Below are 19,913 nucleotides of genomic sequence, written 5' to 3'. Positions count from 1 at the left end.
ATTTCACAAAGTATCCTTTCAGCTCTGCTTAATTTTTGTTTGAAATTTTCCATGAATCCGTTTCTGTTCCTTGGGTCGAACCACTGGTTTTGCCCTTGTTCCTGGTGGTAAAATCCTAGAACCTAGCTAGATATCACCATTGCCAGAACTTTACTCAAATTCTACTGGGGCAGGGAACAGTCTTGCCTTGTTTTCTTGGACATCAAAGCTGTTGACTAAGCAAACTAATGTACCTTTTATGATTTACTTTTGCATGAAACTGGATCTGTTTCTTTTCTGTTTGCACAGTTTCCAACAAATTTAGATATTCGAGGTTAGGGGAATCTGAGATGGCTTTATTATAACTTGCATTTCTAATTTCTAAAAAACTCCAGAAACAATCTGAAGCATTCTCAGATTCCCTTATAGTTTTCAAAACAGCTTATGAGGGTGTTAAATAGGAAACAGGTGCTTTAAAAAACCTATTGCTATTTTTATGACTCATGTGTTTACTCTTACTTGTGTCTTAGCAACAGATCATAGAAGCAGCCAGAGCGAGTTGCTTGTCAATCATTATAAAGAATGAGTTCAGAGCAAACTAGGGGACAGTGCTGGTCCAGAGAGGGAGTCCCAGAGCCCTCTAGGACTCCACATGTGGCCTCTGGGACTCCACATATTCAGCCATTCTTGTTCTTATTTATTAAAGGGTGCCATGTCAGGCCAGGTGTAGTCTAAGCACCAGGGTTACGACAGAGAATAAAAAGAGACAAAAATCACTGCCCTCAGAGAACCTACATTGAGTTTGGTTTTATACATTTATCTCCCATAGCACCTAATAGAGTTGAAAATTATACCTTTAAAAATGTATCCCTTGTTCTGTAGCCATTAAGAATTATTATTTATGAGAAACTTATAATAATACAGAGAATGCTTTCTGGGTTATAATGTTAAATGAAAAGAAGGATACAAAGTTGAATCCAAATTGGGCTACACTGAGACACATTATTAAATTGCAAAAGTCAAAGACATAGGGCGCACCTGGGTGGCTCAGTTGGTTAAACGTCCAACTCTTGGTTTCGACTTGGATCGTGGTCTTGGGGTTGTGGGATTGAGCCCCAAGTTAGGCTCCATGCTCAGCGTGGAGTTTGCTTGAGATTCTTTCCCTCTCCTTCTTCCTCCCCCTCTGCTCCCTGCAGAGCAGGGAGCCAAACGTGGGGCTCGATCCCAGGAACCTGGGATCATGACCCAAGCTGAAGGCAGCCACTTAACCGACTGAGCCACCCAGGCGCCCCAACCTAGAAAGAATTTTAAGAGCAGTAAGAGCAGAGAGAGAAGTTACATATAAGGGAACCCCCACCAAGACAGCAGATTTCTCAACATAAACTTTTCATGTCAGAAGAAAATGGGACAACATATTCAAAATATTAAGAGAAAATAAATGTTAACCAAGACTTTCTATACTTGGTAATGCTGTATACAAAGGAGGGATAAAGATTTTTCTGAACAAACAAAAGCTGAGGGAGATCATTACCACCAGACTTGCCTTACAAGAAATGTTAAAGGGAGTTCTTTGAGTGGAAGAAAAAGAACACTAATTAACAACACAAAACCCCAAAAGATAGCATAAAAATCATTGGTAATGGTAAATATAATCATAATTAGATTCTGTCATAGGGTAAAGGGGTGCATAACTCATAACTGTAGTTTAAAAGTCTAAAAAAATGAATGTAGCAAAAATAACCATGAATATAATAATCTCTTATTAGTTACACAATATAAAAAACATGTAAATTGTAATAGCAGTAACCTAAAATGTGAGGGGGAGAAGAAGTAAAAGCGTAAAGTTTATGAATTCTATTGAAGGTAAGTGTTAGTTTAAACGAGGGTGTTGTAAGTTTAAGATATCTTACGTTTGCCTCATGATAACCACAAAGGAAAATCTTGTAGTAATTACACAAAAGAATATGATATAGAAATTAAAGCATACGGAGACCAAAGATATAAAACAGAAAAAAGAGAGCAGCATAAGAAACAAGGAGCAAGAGATCTACAGAACAACCAGAAAACAATTAGCAAAATGACAATAGTAAGTCCTTACCTATCAATAATTACTTTAAATGCAAATGGATTAGCTTCTCCAATCAAAAGACATAGACTGGCTGAATGGGTTAAAAAAAAATGTTCCAACAATATATTGCCTACAAGAGCCTCACGTTAGTCTTAAAGACACACATAGACTGAGAGTGAAGGGATGGAAAAAGACATTGCAAGCAAATGGTGACCAAAAAAATAAAAAAGGAGGGTAGCTATATAGACAAAATAGACTTTAAACTTAAAAAGGTTAAAAGAGACAAAGAAGGTCATTGTATAACGATGAAGAGGTCAATACATCAAGAAAATATGACAATTGTAAATATTTGTGCATTCGACATTGGAGCACATAAATATATAAAACAAAAACTAGCAAAGCTAAAAGAGGAAATAAACAGAATACAATAAGAGTTGGGGACTGTTTTTTTCTTTTTCTTTTTCTTTTTTTTTTAGAGAGAAGTGTGGGGAGAGAGACAGAGGGAGAGGAAGAGAGAGAGAATCTTATGCAGGCTCTGCACCCAGCATGGAGCCTGATGTAGGGCTTGGTCTCACAACCCTGAGATCATGACCTGAGCCAAAACCAAGAATCAGAAACTTAACTAACTGAGCCATCCAGATGCCCGAAGTTGAGGACTTTAATACCCCTCTCTCAACAATGCATAGATCATCCAGACAGAAAAAATAAAAATACAGTGGATTTGAACAATGTTATAGCCCAAAGGACCTAACAGACACATCCAGAACATTCTATCCAAATACAGCAGAATACACATTCTTCTTAAGCTCACATGGACCATTTTCTAAGATAGACTATATGTTAGGCCATAAACAAGTCTTAGCAAATTGAAGATTGAAATCACACCAAGAATATTCTCTCTATCTTTTTTTAATGTTTTATTTATTTATTCATGAGAGTCAGAGAGAGAGAGAGAGGCAGAGGCAGAGGCAGGCTCCCCGCCTAGCAGGGAGCCTGATGCGGGACTTGATCCCAGGACCCTGGAATCATGACCTGAGCCAAAGGCAGACGCTTAACCATCTGAGCCACCCAGGTGCCCCAAAAATATTCTCTTGACCACAACAACATGAAACTAAAAATCAACAAGAGGAAAACTGAAAAATTTACCTACACACAGAAATTGAACAACATTCTCCTGGACAACCAAGGGATCAAATAAAAAATTAAAGGGGAAATAAAAAAGTTTCTCGAGACAAACAAAAACGGAAACACAACATACCAGAACTTGTGGGATGCAGCCAAAGCAGTTCTAAGAGGGAAGTTCACAGGAATAAATACCTACATTAAGAAGCAAGAAAGATTCCCAATATACAACCTAACTCTACACCTTAAGAAATAAATTGAGACCAAAGTTAGCAAAAGAAAAAAATAATAAAGATTAGAGCAGAAATAGAGAACAGAAAGAACACTAGAAAAGATTAACCAGCGAAGACTTAGTTCTTTGAAAACAGAAACAAAATTGACAAACCCTTAGCTAAACCAATCAAGGAAAAAGGAGAGAGAATGCAAATCAACAAAATTATAAATGAAAAAGGAGACATTCCAACTGATACCACAGAAATTCAAAGTATCATAAGACACTACTATGAACATCTATACACCAACAAACTGGACAACCTAGAAGAAATCAAAAAGTTCTTAGAAACATACAACTTATCAAGACTGAGTCAGGAAGAAATAGAAAATCTGAACAGAACAATTACTAGTAAGGAGATTGAATCAGTGATCAGAATCTCCCAACAAAGAAAAGCCCAGGACCAGATGGCCTCAGTGATGAATTTTACCAAGCATTTAAAAAAGAATTAACACCAATCCTTCTTCAACACTACCACATAAAGAGGAGGGAACATTCCCAAACTCATTTTATAAAGGTCAGTATTATCCCGATACCAAAACCAGAAAAGGACACTACTAGAAAAGAGAACTACAGGTCAATAACCCTGATGGATAAGATGCAAAAATTCTCAGGGAAATCCTAGCACGTTAAAAGGGTCTTTCACTGTGACCAAGTGGGATTTATGCCGGGGATGCAAAAATGGTTCAATATATGCAAACCAATGTGATACATCATATTAATAGAATGAAATAAAAGAACGATATAATCATTTATATGTATATTTCCATCTGAGTTCAAGATTTGTGCTGAAATTCTCTTGGTTCTTGCAGTCCTCATATAGCCACAGAATCTCTAGGACTGACTGGGTTGTGAGTTTAATCAGAATTCTAGTAAGCTTGAGAGGTATTTTCCTAAGGTTTGTCTTCAAAGGACCAGAGGCTGTAGAATGATTGAGATAGCATTTTGTTTGCTGTTTTCTTTCTCAGCTTATAGGCCTTAGAGGTCACTGATCACCATGTTGGAGATTCTCTTACTTACCATGTTAGAGGAGGTACAGTCAAGAAAGTTTGAGTTAATCGGTTCCATGTTCAAACAGCCAGAGGTCACACAGCATTGGGAGGTTGGTAAACTAATGCACTTCTGACTTGGGGATCCAAACAAAATAGCTGTTTAGCTCACTCAGCCCTGGTCACTCAGGAAGCCAGGGCTTCAGAACTCCTTGGAACTCCTTCAGAATCCCTTTGGAACATTTGAAACCACCATAACATCAAACACTTGGATAAGAGTTAAGGAAGAAGCAAAAGCTTCCCCGGGTGATTTTTTCTTTTCCTTTTTTAAAATAAGGAAACTCAATCAAACTTTTGCCTAAATATCTGATAAAGTTCCATTGCTCAGCTTTTAATGATTGCATGAATTCTAAGTAAACATGGATGAAATACAACTTGTCAGCACAAAAATACCGCCTGTCATAGTCATTTGTGTATAAAATATGACCTGCAGGTTTGAACCATATGGTTACATGAGTTCTAATTTACGTAGCATCTTCTGAAGTCAGCAGAATGTGTCCTGGCCTGCCTGTGGGAGGTGGCGTCAGCACCTCACCCAGCGAAGTGGAAAGGGCTCCCCGGGGCTTAGGCCAGTTTGGGCTGCTGCAGTGGAGACGAGATTTGCAAGGCCAATGGCCCTGGCCCAGGCCCTCGAGGGCCCTCCCTTGCGGTGACATGGCTGTCCCTATAATCAGCCTACGGAGTTGGACATGCGAAACTGAAAAATCTTAAACATCACAGCTTGTGACTGGGCTTTCCTTCTGTTCCCACTGGCGGCGGGGGGTGGGGGGGGATAACACACCCCCCTCTAGATGCAATGGGCAGAGCGGACATTTGGATGCCATTTTAAAGCAATGTTTAATGAAGTGAGAAAACGCATTGGTAGCGTTGTGCTTCGTGGCCCATGTATGCAAGCCCAGGAGTACACAATGGACACATTCTGTGATTTAGACATGAACTGGAACAGCCAAGGAAATGCCATGGAAATAAAAATCAGACTCCAAAATCCAAGCTGAGCCAGAAACAGATGTACTTTTTGCTACTTAAAAAAGAAATTCTTCTGTCTTCTCCTCCTGTTCCCCCTCAGGCTGTGCCCTGTCACTATCTTAAGATGACCTTTCCACTGGGGCTCCCTGAGATGCTTTCAGTGAACTGGTTGGAGCAAGTGACTCTTGACCTCTCTGCAAATTCGTGGGGAGCCCCAGGGTTCTCTGGCCGCCCTCTGGGTGGTCCCTGAAGACATGGTTGCAGATGTCTGCTCCTGATAATCTGGAGACCCATCCCGGGCTCCGCCTGAGGCTGCAGGAGCAGCCGTGCCAAGTGCTGGGCCCCAGATCAGCTGCTCACGCTGGGACATGGAGGGCTGCAGCTCGGGCTTTTTGTGGTTTTCTGGCAGGTGTGGGGGAGGTTGCCCTTGCTTTTTGCGGGATTTCTTTTCCCCTGCCACTGTCAGCTGACAATAAAATCTTTCTGGTGTTGACATTCTGCTAAAGGATACTATCAACACTAAGAACAAAAATAAGGCTTAGATACCCATCTAAATAAGTCTCAAAGCGAAGGCTGTGATTCACATTGCTTTGGAAGACTACACAGAGCAGCCTTCTTAGGAGGGGATGTATGTCCAACAGGTATAAAAGGGGGATCACTGACCAGCACACGTGTAACAGAGAAACTCTATAAATCGTTGTCTCAGTTGCTGATAAATCACCATCGCTACGGAGAAGAGAGGAGACCCCATATTGACTGGTCCCTACCAAGTACCAGGTACAACCCCAGCACTTTCCAGGACACATGGCCTCATACAGTGTTCACTACCACACTGTGAAGCTCGTAGGATTGCTCCTGTTTTCAAGATGAGAAACTCAAGTTCACAGAGATGCAGACACGAGCCCTTGGGCATAAACCTGATTACATGGGTGAGCCAAGTGACTCCTATTTGTCTGAATCTCAATCTTGCCTTCTTTCCCGAGTACTAGCCTAGGAACTGCTGGGCCGAGGGAATAGGAGGCTATTGTTTAAAATTAAGAATGTTTTCTTCATTTCCAGTAACAAGCTGGAATTTAGTTACTGTGACCTGAGATGTGGCATTCCTATCTGGGAGTTTTTCTGCACAAAGAAGTTCATCCCGTTTTGTCCCTTTAGAGGGATGTTCTTTCTGTTTGTTTGCTCACTTGTGTCAAACCCACCCCAGGTATGTAGATTTTGTCTTCAGATTTCATCTAGCCCCTTTATTGGTTGTCTGCTCTGTTCTTTTTTTGCACTCAGATTTCTTGTTCTCCAACTTCTCCTTCTGGTTGTTTGGATTCTGTGTCTTAGCTTCTGTTTTCTCTTTGCCTTGGTCCCAGCAACCTGGTTTGGCCTTCCTCTTTGGGGTCTGACACGGACCCTGCCCCCAGGTCTCAGGAGTGCCTGTGCTGAGCAGGTGGTTCTGGAGGGAGCCGCTATCCCCCGGCCTTCCTGGTCAGCAGGAAGCATTGGGCCACCCTTTCCCTGCACCGTAGCTTTAGTGCAATGATTTGTTGGTGCATAGAAATACCCTGACAGTATAATACATGTTTCTGGGGGCGCCTGGGTGGTTCAGTTGTTAAGCATCTGCCTTCGGCTCAGGTCTTGATCCCAGCGTCCTGGGATCGAGCCCCACATTGGGCTCCCTGCTCAGCGGAAAACCTGCTTCTCCCTCTCCCACTCCCTCCGCTTGTGCTCGCTCTCTTGCTGCCTCTCTCTCTGTCAAATAAATAAATAAAATCTTTAAAATAAAATACACTTTCCTGCTTTCTCAAGGAGGGACATTAAAATTATTATAATATGGTGGGGCAATGTCATAATATGGCCAGGCCATCGAGAAGGTCAAGTCCAAGAGCCTCTTGACAGTTCTGCTACCTTGTTTACCTCTCCTTCTCGCTTTTGCAGTTAATATCTTGTCTCTCTGTCATCAGTGTAGCTTTTCATCTGCAATTGCCTTAGATAAACTTGAAGGTGCTTTTTATCATGTCTGAGGTAGGAAGCCCATGGGCTTTTGATAAGTCTCTCAGTTTTTAAAGAGACCTCCTTGGCCACTTACCTCTGTTATTCTCTGTTCAACATGATTAAAGTTGCCTGAAGGGGGTGGTATGTTGCCAATGAAAAGCCCTGCCTTGAGGAATATAATATCTGTGGTTCTCAAACTTTCTGCCAACCAAAAGCACTTTATTATTTTCTTTTCTCATTGGTCCAGTGTTTTGAAAGGTTTGATCAGCAAATTGCATTTGTTTTCGCCGTTATTCTATTACTTTCCCAGAAACACATAGTTATACGGTGGCTGAATGAGATTCAAACCCTGGTCTGTCTGTTGACTAAAACCTGAACTCTTGGCCCCTTTGCTACATGTCAAATCGAGATAGCACTGGGTTGAACCATATGCGATTATCAGCTTTCGACTATTTTTGACCTACAAAAATGGCAATGGCATATGGTTCCACCAAACCATATTGTTAGACTTAATAAATATCATTTCAGACAAAGCCAGTGCTTTGTATGGCACCTGGACTAGGTAGATTTATCTTGGAAAACATAAGACTTCTGAGAAGGTTTTTGTGGTAATGGCAGCAACTCTAACACCACATTCCCTGCCATGCCCCCTTCTCTCCACCTGCCCTGTCCCGCTCAATCTGTAGACTTCCACAGTCTCCTTGGGACTGGGGACATTAGCTTGGGAAACACTAAATAAGGTGTATAACACATCCTGCTTGATGGGTTTTTTTTTTTAAAGCTTAGTACTCACACATAATTAGTATTCAAATAGGATTCTGGGACCTTTTCACTTATACATTGTCTAGTTCTTTAACCTTAGTCATGAAGTAAAGGAGAAACTTCGAAGAAGAAAGAGAGAGCATAAAATTGGAGGAAAAAACCTCATGACTTGGACATGTGTACACTTGGAGTGAAGACTGAGGTTGCTTATTATTTCTAACTATATGAAGGCTTCCCATGTAGAAGCCATTCATCATCATCATCATCATCCTCAAAATAGCTAATGTTAGTTTTACAGCCTACAAAGATTTCTTACATACCTTGGATTCTCCTAACATTCCTATGAGACAGATATTATTAGTTCCTTAATTTTTCAGATAAGGAAATTGAGTGAGGCTCAAGGTCATGGTAGTGGCATCTTTGACTCTGGAACAGAGCTGTCCAATAGAACCTTCTGCAATGATGGAAATGTTCTGTATCTGCACTGTTCAATATGGTGGCCACTAGCCACATGTGGCTAATATAACTGAATTTTAAGTTAGAATAGTAACATGTGCCATATTAGTGCACCTCTAAACCTGCGTTCTTGTCTTTGCCATGTTTTCTCCATTTGGGGCAGGGATTCTGAAGATGGAGGTAAAGGAAGGAACACAAACTCTAGCACCTGATTTGATGGATACAAAGTTTTTCCAGCACTGAAAGGAATTGCAAGAGGTTACACATGAACCTTGCACAATTTCCTTGTGTGAAGGCTGCTAGACTGTGTGATACTCTGATTTGTCTGGGATTCTTAAACTATATTGTCCCCAAAGCCCCTCCAGGACAGGCTAAAACCAACTCTCCCAGTTTCTTTCTAGCCATATGGTCTTGTGACAAACATGACTAATTCCTGCTCTGTTTGGTCCGACTCTTGTTAATCTGCCAAATGGTTAGTACCCATTCTAAAGCAGCTTTTATCCAGAGATTCTCATTAGCATGTGAAATTAGTCTAAGCCTAAACTCCATTTTGTCAAATCTCCCGTCAGTCTGCTCTTGAGATAGAGTCTGTTCACAATAGAGGTTTTGTTTCTTGAGTGTCAGGCTGTCTTCCCATGAAGTCAGATCATTTGCTTTCGAAAGTTTTTTAAATTTTCAGATATATAACACTATTTGCTGCAGGCTAAATTTGGTAGAATTATATAAATATTTAAAAGTTTTAACTCTGCTACAAAGAAAAAAATCTTTTGTTGCCCAACAAATGAATTTCTTGTGGCTTCATAAAAAATCAGTTTAAATTATTATTTTGTTAAATTTCACTTTATCCACTGATGCATCTAATTATTATTATTATCTCTTGTCACTAAAATCTCTCGACGTTGCCAAGAAACCTTGCTTTTCTACGCTCTTCTATCAGCGATGATAAGTAATACAAAGAATCAGAAATGGATGGATTAAGAAAAAATAAAAAAAACAAAGTTATGCCAGGGAGGATAGGGGTGTATATGTGGTTCCCCTAAAGTTTGTGGTTTATTTCTTTCAAAATATTTTTATTAGTTTTTACAAAACAATCCATACTGATCAGAAAAATTAGAAAACTCAGAAACAGTTACCCCCAAGACTTTCTTGATTGAGTAAAATTTTTTCAAAAGTAGTTGTTTTTTCTTTTAAACTGATGCAAGGTGGCCAACTCTTTGGTCAAATAAAGACAGTTTTAAAAAAGAGAGAAAGAAAAAGAAAATGAACATTTTTCTATTATCATCACTTCTTAGAAGAAAAGATTTTATAGTACTAAGAAAAGAAGAAGAAAACAACCTCAGAATAGAGCATAACCATTTAAAGTAAACAAATGCAGCCTTCTAAGACTCCTTTCGATGTCTCCTTTTCCTCATCTTGACCCAGACCTGGGAATGTCTTGTTGGAAGGAAGGCATTTGCAGAGGAGAAAATAACAGTCCACCTTGCAGGCTGTTCAGCGATGTCGTTGCACTTTATGGAATAGTAATGACCTTCTGACAGAGATCTGCATTTCCATTGGTATCTCCTGCCTCTTTCTTGTCTCCCCTTCTAGCGTGTTTGCAAAGCCCGCCCAAAGGACAAGCCTACGGGAGAAAATATGGCAAGCCATACTGTCAGTGTAATCTTCAGAGATTCTTGAGTCACATATGATTTTTCTATCTTGCTGACGCTCCTTAAAAAATACTTATTAGTTCAAACAAAACAAGATGGGAGATGACTTGAATAGGAACCTGTGTGTCCCAGCCAAGATGTCACTAAGCCATAGGAGGACGTGCTACTGTCTACTAGTTAAGAGCTTGGGCTTTGGAGACTACGGCTCTCGGCACATCCATTTACCAGCTTGGTAACATTCTGAGGGTCGGTTTTCCCAACTGTACAATGGGGATGCCTGTGTCTTCCTACCTCTTGAAGTGGTTGCGAAGATTAGCTGCCGGTTGGTTAGCACAGGATCTGGGCTGTGGTCAGGGCGCAGCGAACAGCAGCTGCTGTTATTTTATCTGTAGGACACTGGGTGCTGGGTGGAAGGTAAAGGAGCTTTTGTGTTTCTCATTGTTCGGGGTGCATTGTCACTGCTCACTAAGTATCAATCCTAATCACCATAGAAAGTGGGTGCATGCTTTTTGGAAAGGGCACGGAGGGTCTGCGCGGGGCAAATGTCAGCCTCTTTGATGTGCTGCTGGATCATAGCTTGCTTCTTAGAAACTCCAGCTGAACGTCGATATTCTCTGAGGTGCAGAATCCAGGAGGGCGAAGTTGAGAGAAAGCTCGAGTGTGGGTGGGACTCCCTGCAGAAAAACTGTCCCAGGAATGCAGGGGGCTGGGGCCCGAATCATCAATCCTTTGTGAAGGGGCCCGAGATCTCAGATGCTCCCTGGGAGGGCTGAGCTTTCAGAGAAGACAAGTTCTAGGAAAAAGTCTGTCGCTTGGGGGAAAGTAAATGTATTTTTATTTCTTCGTCTTTATTCTGATTTTGTTTTTATCAAGGGGCGGGGTGGGCTGGGGGAGATGGAGTGGGCCACAGAAGGACAGAAAAACTCCTCTACGAATCTACGGGGCTCAAGAAACTCATGTTCTGAACAAGGATTATATTTTTTCCTGTCCACCAAAACTGGCTGGGCTTTTGTCGGAGGGTTTTTGGTTAATGGGAGAAGAATGTTTTTGCTGCAGATAACATTTTTTTTTTCTTTTTTCCTGGCTATTCCCCTCACGAGGAAAGAACCCTTGACAGCTTGCGGTGCACCAGATGGTATTGTTTGAATCTAGAAGCGTAGCTTGACTAAAATATTGGGGCTATAACTTTGGCAAATTATTTAACTCCCCTAAACTTCCCTTTCCCCATCTCTCGAATGGGAATAATAATAATGCCTCTCTTCTAAGGCATTTGTGAGTCACAAATGTGACGATGCTTGCAAAAAAGCTGAGCACTGTGCCTGAGCAGAGTCAGCCCCGAGTAAGTGTCAGTGGGCAGTGTGGTTGCCGTGGGGCAGCGAGAACCAGCCTCCACGAGTCACAGTTCACGTCCCGGATTTCTGCCCTGTCTCCCCCAGCCCCCCACCCTAATGAGAAGCAAAACTAGGGGTGATGGTAAGAGGAATCATTGCTTCTCCTGAGCACAATCTTCAAAGAGCCGTGTGTTTTCAACACATTTTAAGGTAACATGTTGACTTGAGATTTGTTTGTTTATGACAAAAAGATACTAGACAAAGCCAGGAGAAATACATCACTGGAACGCAATCCAGTTGGTCAGAGGGGAAGCTTTCTTGTGTGTTCTCTTCCCCATCCCCCCCTCGGTGTAGGTCCTTGTCCCCTGTCCCCCCCAGCTCAACCCACTGTTATTTGAACACTTCTGACCCTCTGCCTCCCCGTATTGGGGTCTCAGTGCCCCCTTTGCTCCCCCTGATCTTCTTAGGGTTAAGTCATGCTTTATGTGGAACCTAAGGCTAATTAAGCCCCCTCTCCCATAGCGGTTGGACCTGAAGGTAAAATGACGCAAAGGTGCTCAAGGTTTGTAATAAAACTCTAGAAAACAACCTGTCGGTAAATGGTGACTGTTTTGAGTTCTCTAAGCATGGTGCTAGATTGTGTTGCTTCTTCCACATTTTCACCTTTGTGATGAACACTTATTAAATGCATGGCTAAGCTTGGAGATTCAGTGCAATTTGTGCGTTGACTTTTGTTTTTCCCATTTAAAACAAACTATTCCACTATGGGGACAAAGTATATGCCTTTCAATCCAGTGAGTAGTATTCTGTTTTCCAAGTGCCTCCCAAATCTGGCCGCATGTCAGAAAAAACTGGGCGCAGTGGTTTTCAAACAATTCTGGGCCTTGCCCTTGAAGATAATTCAGTGGCTCTGGACTGGGGCCTAGGGATGTTCATTGTTATCATCTATCCTGGGAGATTCTGATGGAATCAGCTCAAGGACCAGCATTTAGGAACTGCTCTATCAGTGATAATCACGCCTCCCCCCATCACACACTCTTGCTCCCCAGCAGATAATAAATCCCTCCATAGGATTAGAAGCTCAGGGCCTCCCTTTTCCAAAGGAGACAGCCCTCAAAAAGATTTTGAATGATAAGAAGCCAAGCCTGGTCAAATTCCCAGGGATGGAATTTAACAGTGACTGATTACTCATCATCTGCTAGTTGAGTATCATAATAAAGATGAATGGGAACTTGGGAAAGATCGCTCCATAACTCACCTCTAGCAGTCAGGGCACTGGGACCACAGGCCAGGCTGCTGGGCCCTGAGAAGGGCAGTTATTGGTTAATAGGTACACACTGAGCTTATAAAATGTTTTATTAAACGACAAAATCCTAAACATTATACAGAGTTCTATTTTGTGGTCCGTATGCTGACTAAATCCCCAGATGACTTTAATGAGCAAATGGCAGCCCATTAAAATTGCAGTAGTTTTGCAAAGAAAATAGCTCTCCGGAGGAGGAGAAGAAAACCACCAGGCTGCTACTGTGTTGATAGTTGTCCCGAGAGCTCCTTTCTCTTGCCCAAAGCTCGCTGCTGGAAGAAAGTCGGCCGCTCTGAAAAATGTTCCCTCCCTCCTGTCCTGTGCCTGGAAGACAGCGCTTTGCACTAGCTCATCAGTTCCCAGCCTGGCTGACCTTGAAGCAATAGAGAAAACAACACCTTGTGTGCATTTTGCTTAATAAAGAAAACATGATTAACCCCTGGGAAAGAAGGTATTTGTTTTTCCATCTTGGTATAGAAACTTCAGCTTTCTTACAATAATGTCTTCTACTCGGTTATCAAACTGGAACCTCTTGTTGATGTTAGAGGTCACTAGAGTTTTTGCGTTGTTTCATGCTCAGACACTGTTCCATGCAGAACAAAGGGACAGTTTCCGGCTTCCTCTCTTTTTTTCTCCTGTATTTTTCTGAGTGCCCATGTAATGTCCAGGCAAGCTTGGGACACGGCTCTCACTGTCTTAGGGCTGGCTCTTTGGAGATGGCATCTTGGGTATTTCTTTTCTGTGTATATCGCCGTGCGAACGTCCTTCATACTGAGATGTGGAAAGAGTTGTTAGTAATGCCTGAGATGATAAGCCTTCTGTCTCATCTCCCGTATGTGATATATGCTACATGCGACATTCTAGAACCCTTGTCATCACTGGTCCTTGTTGGTCCAACTGACCAACAGTTGCAACTCCTAGATAAACGACAAATTCTCCAAGGCAACAGGACAAAAAAGATATTCACTATATTAAATAATGTTATAGTATACTGGATGTACTGTAGTATGTGGTAGTCGTAGTGCCATCCAACAGAGATTTCTGTGATGATGGGAATGTTTCACATCTGTTCTATCTGATAGGTAGCCCCCCGGGGTTATTTAGCCCTTGGAATGTGGCTAGCGTGACTGAGAAACTGAATCTTTAATTAATTTTTTGAAGAATTTACTTCTTCTTAGAGCAGTTTTAGGTTCACAGCAAAATTGAGAGGGAGGCTCAGAGAGTTCTCATATCCCCTTGCCCTGACTCCTGCACAGCCTCCTCCATTAGCAACGTCCTCCATCACAGTAGAACACTTCGTACAGCTGATGAACCTACGCTAACACATCATTATCAGCAAAAGTCCAAGGTTTATATTAGGGTTCACTCTTTTTTTTAAATAAGAAGTAGGCTCCACCCCAACGTGGGGCTTACTTGAACTCACGACCCTGAGATCAAGAGTGGCGTGCTTTACCGACTGAGCCAGCCAGGCTCCCCGGGGTTCACTCTTGGTGTTGCGCATTCTATGAGTTTGGACAAATGTATAATGACAAATATATCCATCACTATAGTATCATCCAGAGTATTTTCACTGCCTTCAAAATCCTCTGTGCTCTGTCTATTCATCTCACCTCCTACCCCCACCCCCACCCCCAACTTCTGGAAGCCACTGACCTCTTTGCTGTCTCCACAGTTTTGCCTTTTCTAGAATGTCATATAGTTGGGAACATACAGTATGTAACATTTTAGATTGGCTTCGTTCATTTTGGAATATCCATTTAAGTTTCTTATATGTTTTTCCATGTCTTGGTAGTTCACTTCTTTGTGGCACTGAATAATATTCCACTGTCTGGATGTACCACGGTTTATTTATCCATGCATCTATTGAAGGACATTTTGGTTGCTTTCAAGTTTTAGCCATTATATGAGTAACTCTGCTATAAACATCCATGTGCAGGTTTTTGTGTAGACATACATTTTCAAATACTAAGGAGCAGGATTGCTGGATCATAGGGTAGCTTAATTTAATTTTAATGGATTAAAATTAAAATAACCAGATGTGGCTGGTGGCTACTGTATCAGGTGGCCAAGTATATAAATAAATATATATATGTTATATATATATAATCACTATATATATATATATATATATATATATATATATATAAGCTTTTTCCAGAAAGAATTTGAAGCAAAGTAGGACATATAGTAAAACATTAAAAAGAGGAATAAAAAGGATGAAGAAAAGCAGGGGCAATGTGGAGCCAAAAATAAAGGTTCAAAATATATACCAGAGTAATCTACCTCTTTCATGGACTAGGACTGACCTGAACTCTACGTTTTCTAACAGAGAATATATAAAAAAATATATAAAAAATTTTATATATTTTTTATATAGAAAAAATATATAAAAAAATCAGTTACCCAAATGAGGATGGCCAAGAGCCCAAAACAAACCAATCATTTAGGAGAATTACAGTGTAGTTCTAAGATTAAACAGGAATTCTTCCTAAACATTCTGGGCTATTTTTCTGCTTAAAACCCTCCAGTGGTTTCCTACTGTCCTTAGAATAAAATTCAAAGTTCTGACTATGTTGTGTCGGTCCGAGTTCTTGGTTGCAAGAAAAGGAATTGAACTGTGGATAATTCCAGCAGCAAAGAAAGTTATTGAAAGGATACGGGAGTGGGAAGCCTAGAACACCTAGGGTGGCTGCTGGAGAGGCTCAGAAAGCAGTCAGGAGCAAGGAAGGACAAGTGGAGTCAGGACCACAGCCCACATCTCCGCACCAGGCATTTAGTGAGACCACTACTCCCGCCGCGGTTGAACATTCCAGGCCACTGTGTGATGGCCACTCCTCCTCCTATGAGATGCTGGGCTCTACTCTGAAATTGTGGCCTTGGTCGCCCCTGGAAACCTTCTTGGTTATGATGCTGCATCACCTGAACTCCAGGTGGATTCTCTAGGATTCATGCTTCTTTGTATCACTAGCTTCCGGTTTAAAGACTGGGCCTTGTGCATCCGATTGGCTGAATGTAGATCATGCACCGGCACCCAGCAGCAAGGGAAGCTGGGAGAGCAAGTCTTTCCTGTTTTCAAGTTTATAGCAAGATGCAGTGTGCCTCCCATAAAGACTACAAGCTGAGAAATTTCAAAAGTTCCTAAAACATAAGAAAGGGGTTCAGCCACTGGGTAGACAGCCAAGAAAGAAAGGAAAGAAGGGAGGGAGGAAGGAGGGAGGAAGGACCTACCAAACGTGCCACAGGGTCCTGCGTGATCTGGCCCCTACCTGACTCTACGCTCTCTCCTTTGGCCACTATTCTCCAGCCATACTGACTCTCTTTTTGTTTCCCTAACACGCTTCTGCCTCTGCACTCATCATTCCTTCTGCAGCAAAGCTCTGACTCTAAATCTTGTCCTGCCTGACTCTTCACCATGTAAGTCTCCTTTACAGTGTCTCCCCCCCCCCCCCCCCCCCCCCCCGGGAAGCGTTCTCTGACCAACAGTTGCAACTCCTAGCTGTCCGCGCTTGTCACTCTCCGTCCTCTTCATCTCCTCATCTTTACTGTAGCATCCTGTCTTGTCTTCACTCTAACAGTTGCCACTAGGTGATACCACTGTATTCATTTATGGACTTGTTTCTCTTTGTCTCTCCCATCCCTGACCCTGGAATGGAGGCACCTTAAGAGCTGCGGGACTGCCTACAATCTTGTTCACCACTGCATCCCCAGCGCTTAGAACAGTACTTAGCTCAGGGTAAAAGAAGACGAGGTTTGTTGGGTGAGTAATCAAGAGAAATCCTTCACAACATCACATTTGATGTACAGTATGTTTCATTTAACCAGTTACAACAACTTGAGTACTATTACTATTCGAATCAGTTATATTGGAAGAATGTTTTACGGTTTTATAGTTCCTCTTCATTATTTTATTTATTCCTTACAAAAACCCAGTGATAGGGGCGCCTGGGTGGCTCAGTTGTTAAGTGTCTGCCTTCGGCTCAGGTCATGATCCCAGGGTCCTGGGATCGAGTCCCACATCGGGCTGCCTGCTCGGCGGGAAGCCCGCTTCTCCCTCTCCCACTCCCCCTGCTTGTATTCCTCCTCTCGCTGTGTCTCTCTCTGTCAAATAAATAAATAAATAAATAAAAATCTTAAAAAACAACAACAACAACCCAGTGATAGATCTATCAGCATATGTGTAGCCCAGAGCATGGAGGCAATCACACCTGTGGCCTGCTACCCATCAGCTGATCCTCAAGGCCATAGACCTGTGGTATCTTGTACTGTTAAATTATGCTGATTGTCATAACGTTTTGATTGCTAAGATGTTAATGATCTTAATGCTAAGAATTTAAAAAATCCAATTCAGTAGGTCCCATGTAGAAAAACACTTGGTAGGACTTAAAAAAGGAAGGGGTTTCCTACCCCTTGCTACCTGCTCTGATCTGCCAGCTCCAAAGTGGAGCTAACTTTTAAGTCCTTGAGCTTCTCTATCTCCATCCCAGTCTGCTAAGTGGAAGACTTCCCACAAGTTTCATTTTTGGCATTCTCCTTCCTTATAGTTGATATTCTACTTTTTGAGTGATGGAAATGGTCTCCCACTAAATTTCCTTCTTGAACATTTGGTGCCATATTTTTTTCAGGTTAAGGAACCTCTGCCAATAGCTTTGGAACATTATTTCTATTTGGGGACTTGTTGTCCTCTAATCGGGAGGTTGCATCATTGAGACTAACTATGATGAAAGATATTGGTCAAGTTAAGTATCAAACTGTGGGGCAGGGGAGGAAGTCACTTTTTCTTTAATCCCACATCACTGTCCGTTTTGAGATTCCCAGAAAGGAAGTTCTGTTGCCCGGGGTGCTGGCTAGTTGGAAGCAGAAACCTGCACTGGGGGCAGGTGGTTGTGGGGACCTTACCACTGAGCCCTGTTGAAGGATCTTGAGGATCAACAGGGAAACTAGATTAGGTGAGCCACCTGTGGGTTCTAAGTCTCACACTGCCTCTAATCTATAACACATGTATAGATACTGGAGTGAAGGGTGACGTTCCGGGACAGAAAGCCCACCCTGGGGGTTCCTTGGAGGCTATAGGAGATGCCTGGCCCTTGAAATCAGCCCTATAGCCTAGAGAGTTTAGGAAGATGGTGTATGTGACAGATGTGCAGAGTCACACTTGTTCTTGACTTTGCAGAGCTTAGCCATTGTCCCAGATGTAAACTCTGGCCAAATTAACTTTACTGTAGAATCCCAGAGATGGACAAGTTCTTGAACCCTTTCCTACCAGAGTAGAAGCACATCTAGGAGAAGGCACATCAATTTCCCCGGTAGCTGTGATATCACAAGGTAATAGACCACATCTGGCATGCGGCCATGTGTGCACTTCATTCTACAAGCCACAAATGAAACCTGGTTTTGTTACTGTGTAGTTACACCATACCAAGAACATGATTGTTATTTCCTCTATATCTTGGAATTGGTTATGGTGTTTTAAAGGGAACACTTGTACATGGAGGTATAAGGTTTTGATCAGAAGAAGGCTGGGCAGGGACGAGAAAGCTGGGCCTTCCTTGATCCTTGGCCATTCTGGTCCTTTTTTTGGTTCATGTGCAATGTTGTTTCTGTCTGAGGAATGCCTTCAGGTTCTTGATGTCAATGTGTTCTTTGCTCCTAGGACCATTATCTTCACTCACCATCAATTTGGGTGACTGTAGATCTTGAGACAGACTGGGGAGAGTGACACCAGGAACTGAAAATCTGGTCTTCTCATTTTATGAGTGAAATCAACTTTTTAAAGAGTGAGTGGAGGAAAATGATTTTTTTTCCCTCTGAGTCAATTTAACACAAAATGGAAGGGGGATATGAGAACCAGTATAAATTCAGTGTTAATATCGCTCCCAATTATTATTAGGTGCCATCATGGGCAGGACGCGGTAATGTGTTGGGGATACAACATGAATAAAGTAGGCATGCCAGGAGCTCATAGGCCAGTAGAGAATTATAAGTAATTAAAACAAAGGTCTCCATAAATTTCTTCTAGAATTTAGAGGAGGGGCATCTGGCTTAACCTAGAAAGTATGAGTGAACCTGAGAAATGATATCAGGCAAGGGGAGGTAGGACACTAGATTCAAATCTTTAAAAAGAATTAAGAGTAAGACACAGGTCAAAGGAGAAGGATTCTAGACAGGGAGAAGAGCACCTGAACGTGAATGAAATTGGAGCAGTTGCAAGGGACTGGCCCAGCAAACGCAGAGCTAGAGAGGGTGGAAAGGAAGGTGATGTCATCTGAACCACCAAACTTTCAGAGAAACAAACATGGCAGCATCGTGTGAGGTCTGGGTCTGGCTGGAGATCTGTAAAACAATTATGCTGACAATAAGCTCACTTACAAGGGTTGAAAACAAGATGCATGTCACGTACATCAAGCTCATTTAGACATGTGTTGGGGGAAACTGAGAGACTTAAGTCCAAGCAATATTGTTAATATTCTCCATCAAAGGTTGGGCCCAAGCCAGAGAGAGTTTTCTCTAAAAATTTTTTTTTCCTTTGGGCTTTAGCCTGTGTGATGTATAAAGCTTAGGGCTGTCTGTTGAGACACATTCTTTAAACTAGAAACAACTGACATTTCGGTCTTGTAGAAGCTGGGTATGTATGTCTCCAATCTGAAAAGGATGGAAATATTTTTATTCAGCAGAGCATCTTTGTTGGAGAGTTTATAAAGCCCACTACAAGCATTCATTCATTGAGCCTTCCTCTTTGCATGGAAAAATGTGCTCCGTTGGCCCACGTATGCATCAATTTTCTTGCCTGAAATGGCAAAGAGGCAGTGATAGGGGAATTGAACTTAATCGGTCTGGAGACGCACACCAGTCATACACCAGGTGCTTTTCTAAAGACTGGCCTAGCAAGTGCCATCTTCTTAAACACACCACCAAGCGGCCTGTAGCAGTCATTCAGGAATTCAGTAAGTATTTGGGGAGTGCCTCCATGTGCCAGGCTC

This window comes from Callorhinus ursinus, unplaced genomic scaffold (assembly GCF_003265705.2).
Source record: "Callorhinus ursinus isolate GAN/ISIS: 27379988/994484 unplaced genomic scaffold, GSC_fseal_2.0 scaffold12, whole genome shotgun sequence".
NCBI classification, from domain to species: domain Eukaryota; kingdom Metazoa; phylum Chordata; class Mammalia; order Carnivora; family Otariidae; genus Callorhinus; species Callorhinus ursinus.
This window is presented reverse-complemented; position numbering follows the sequence as displayed.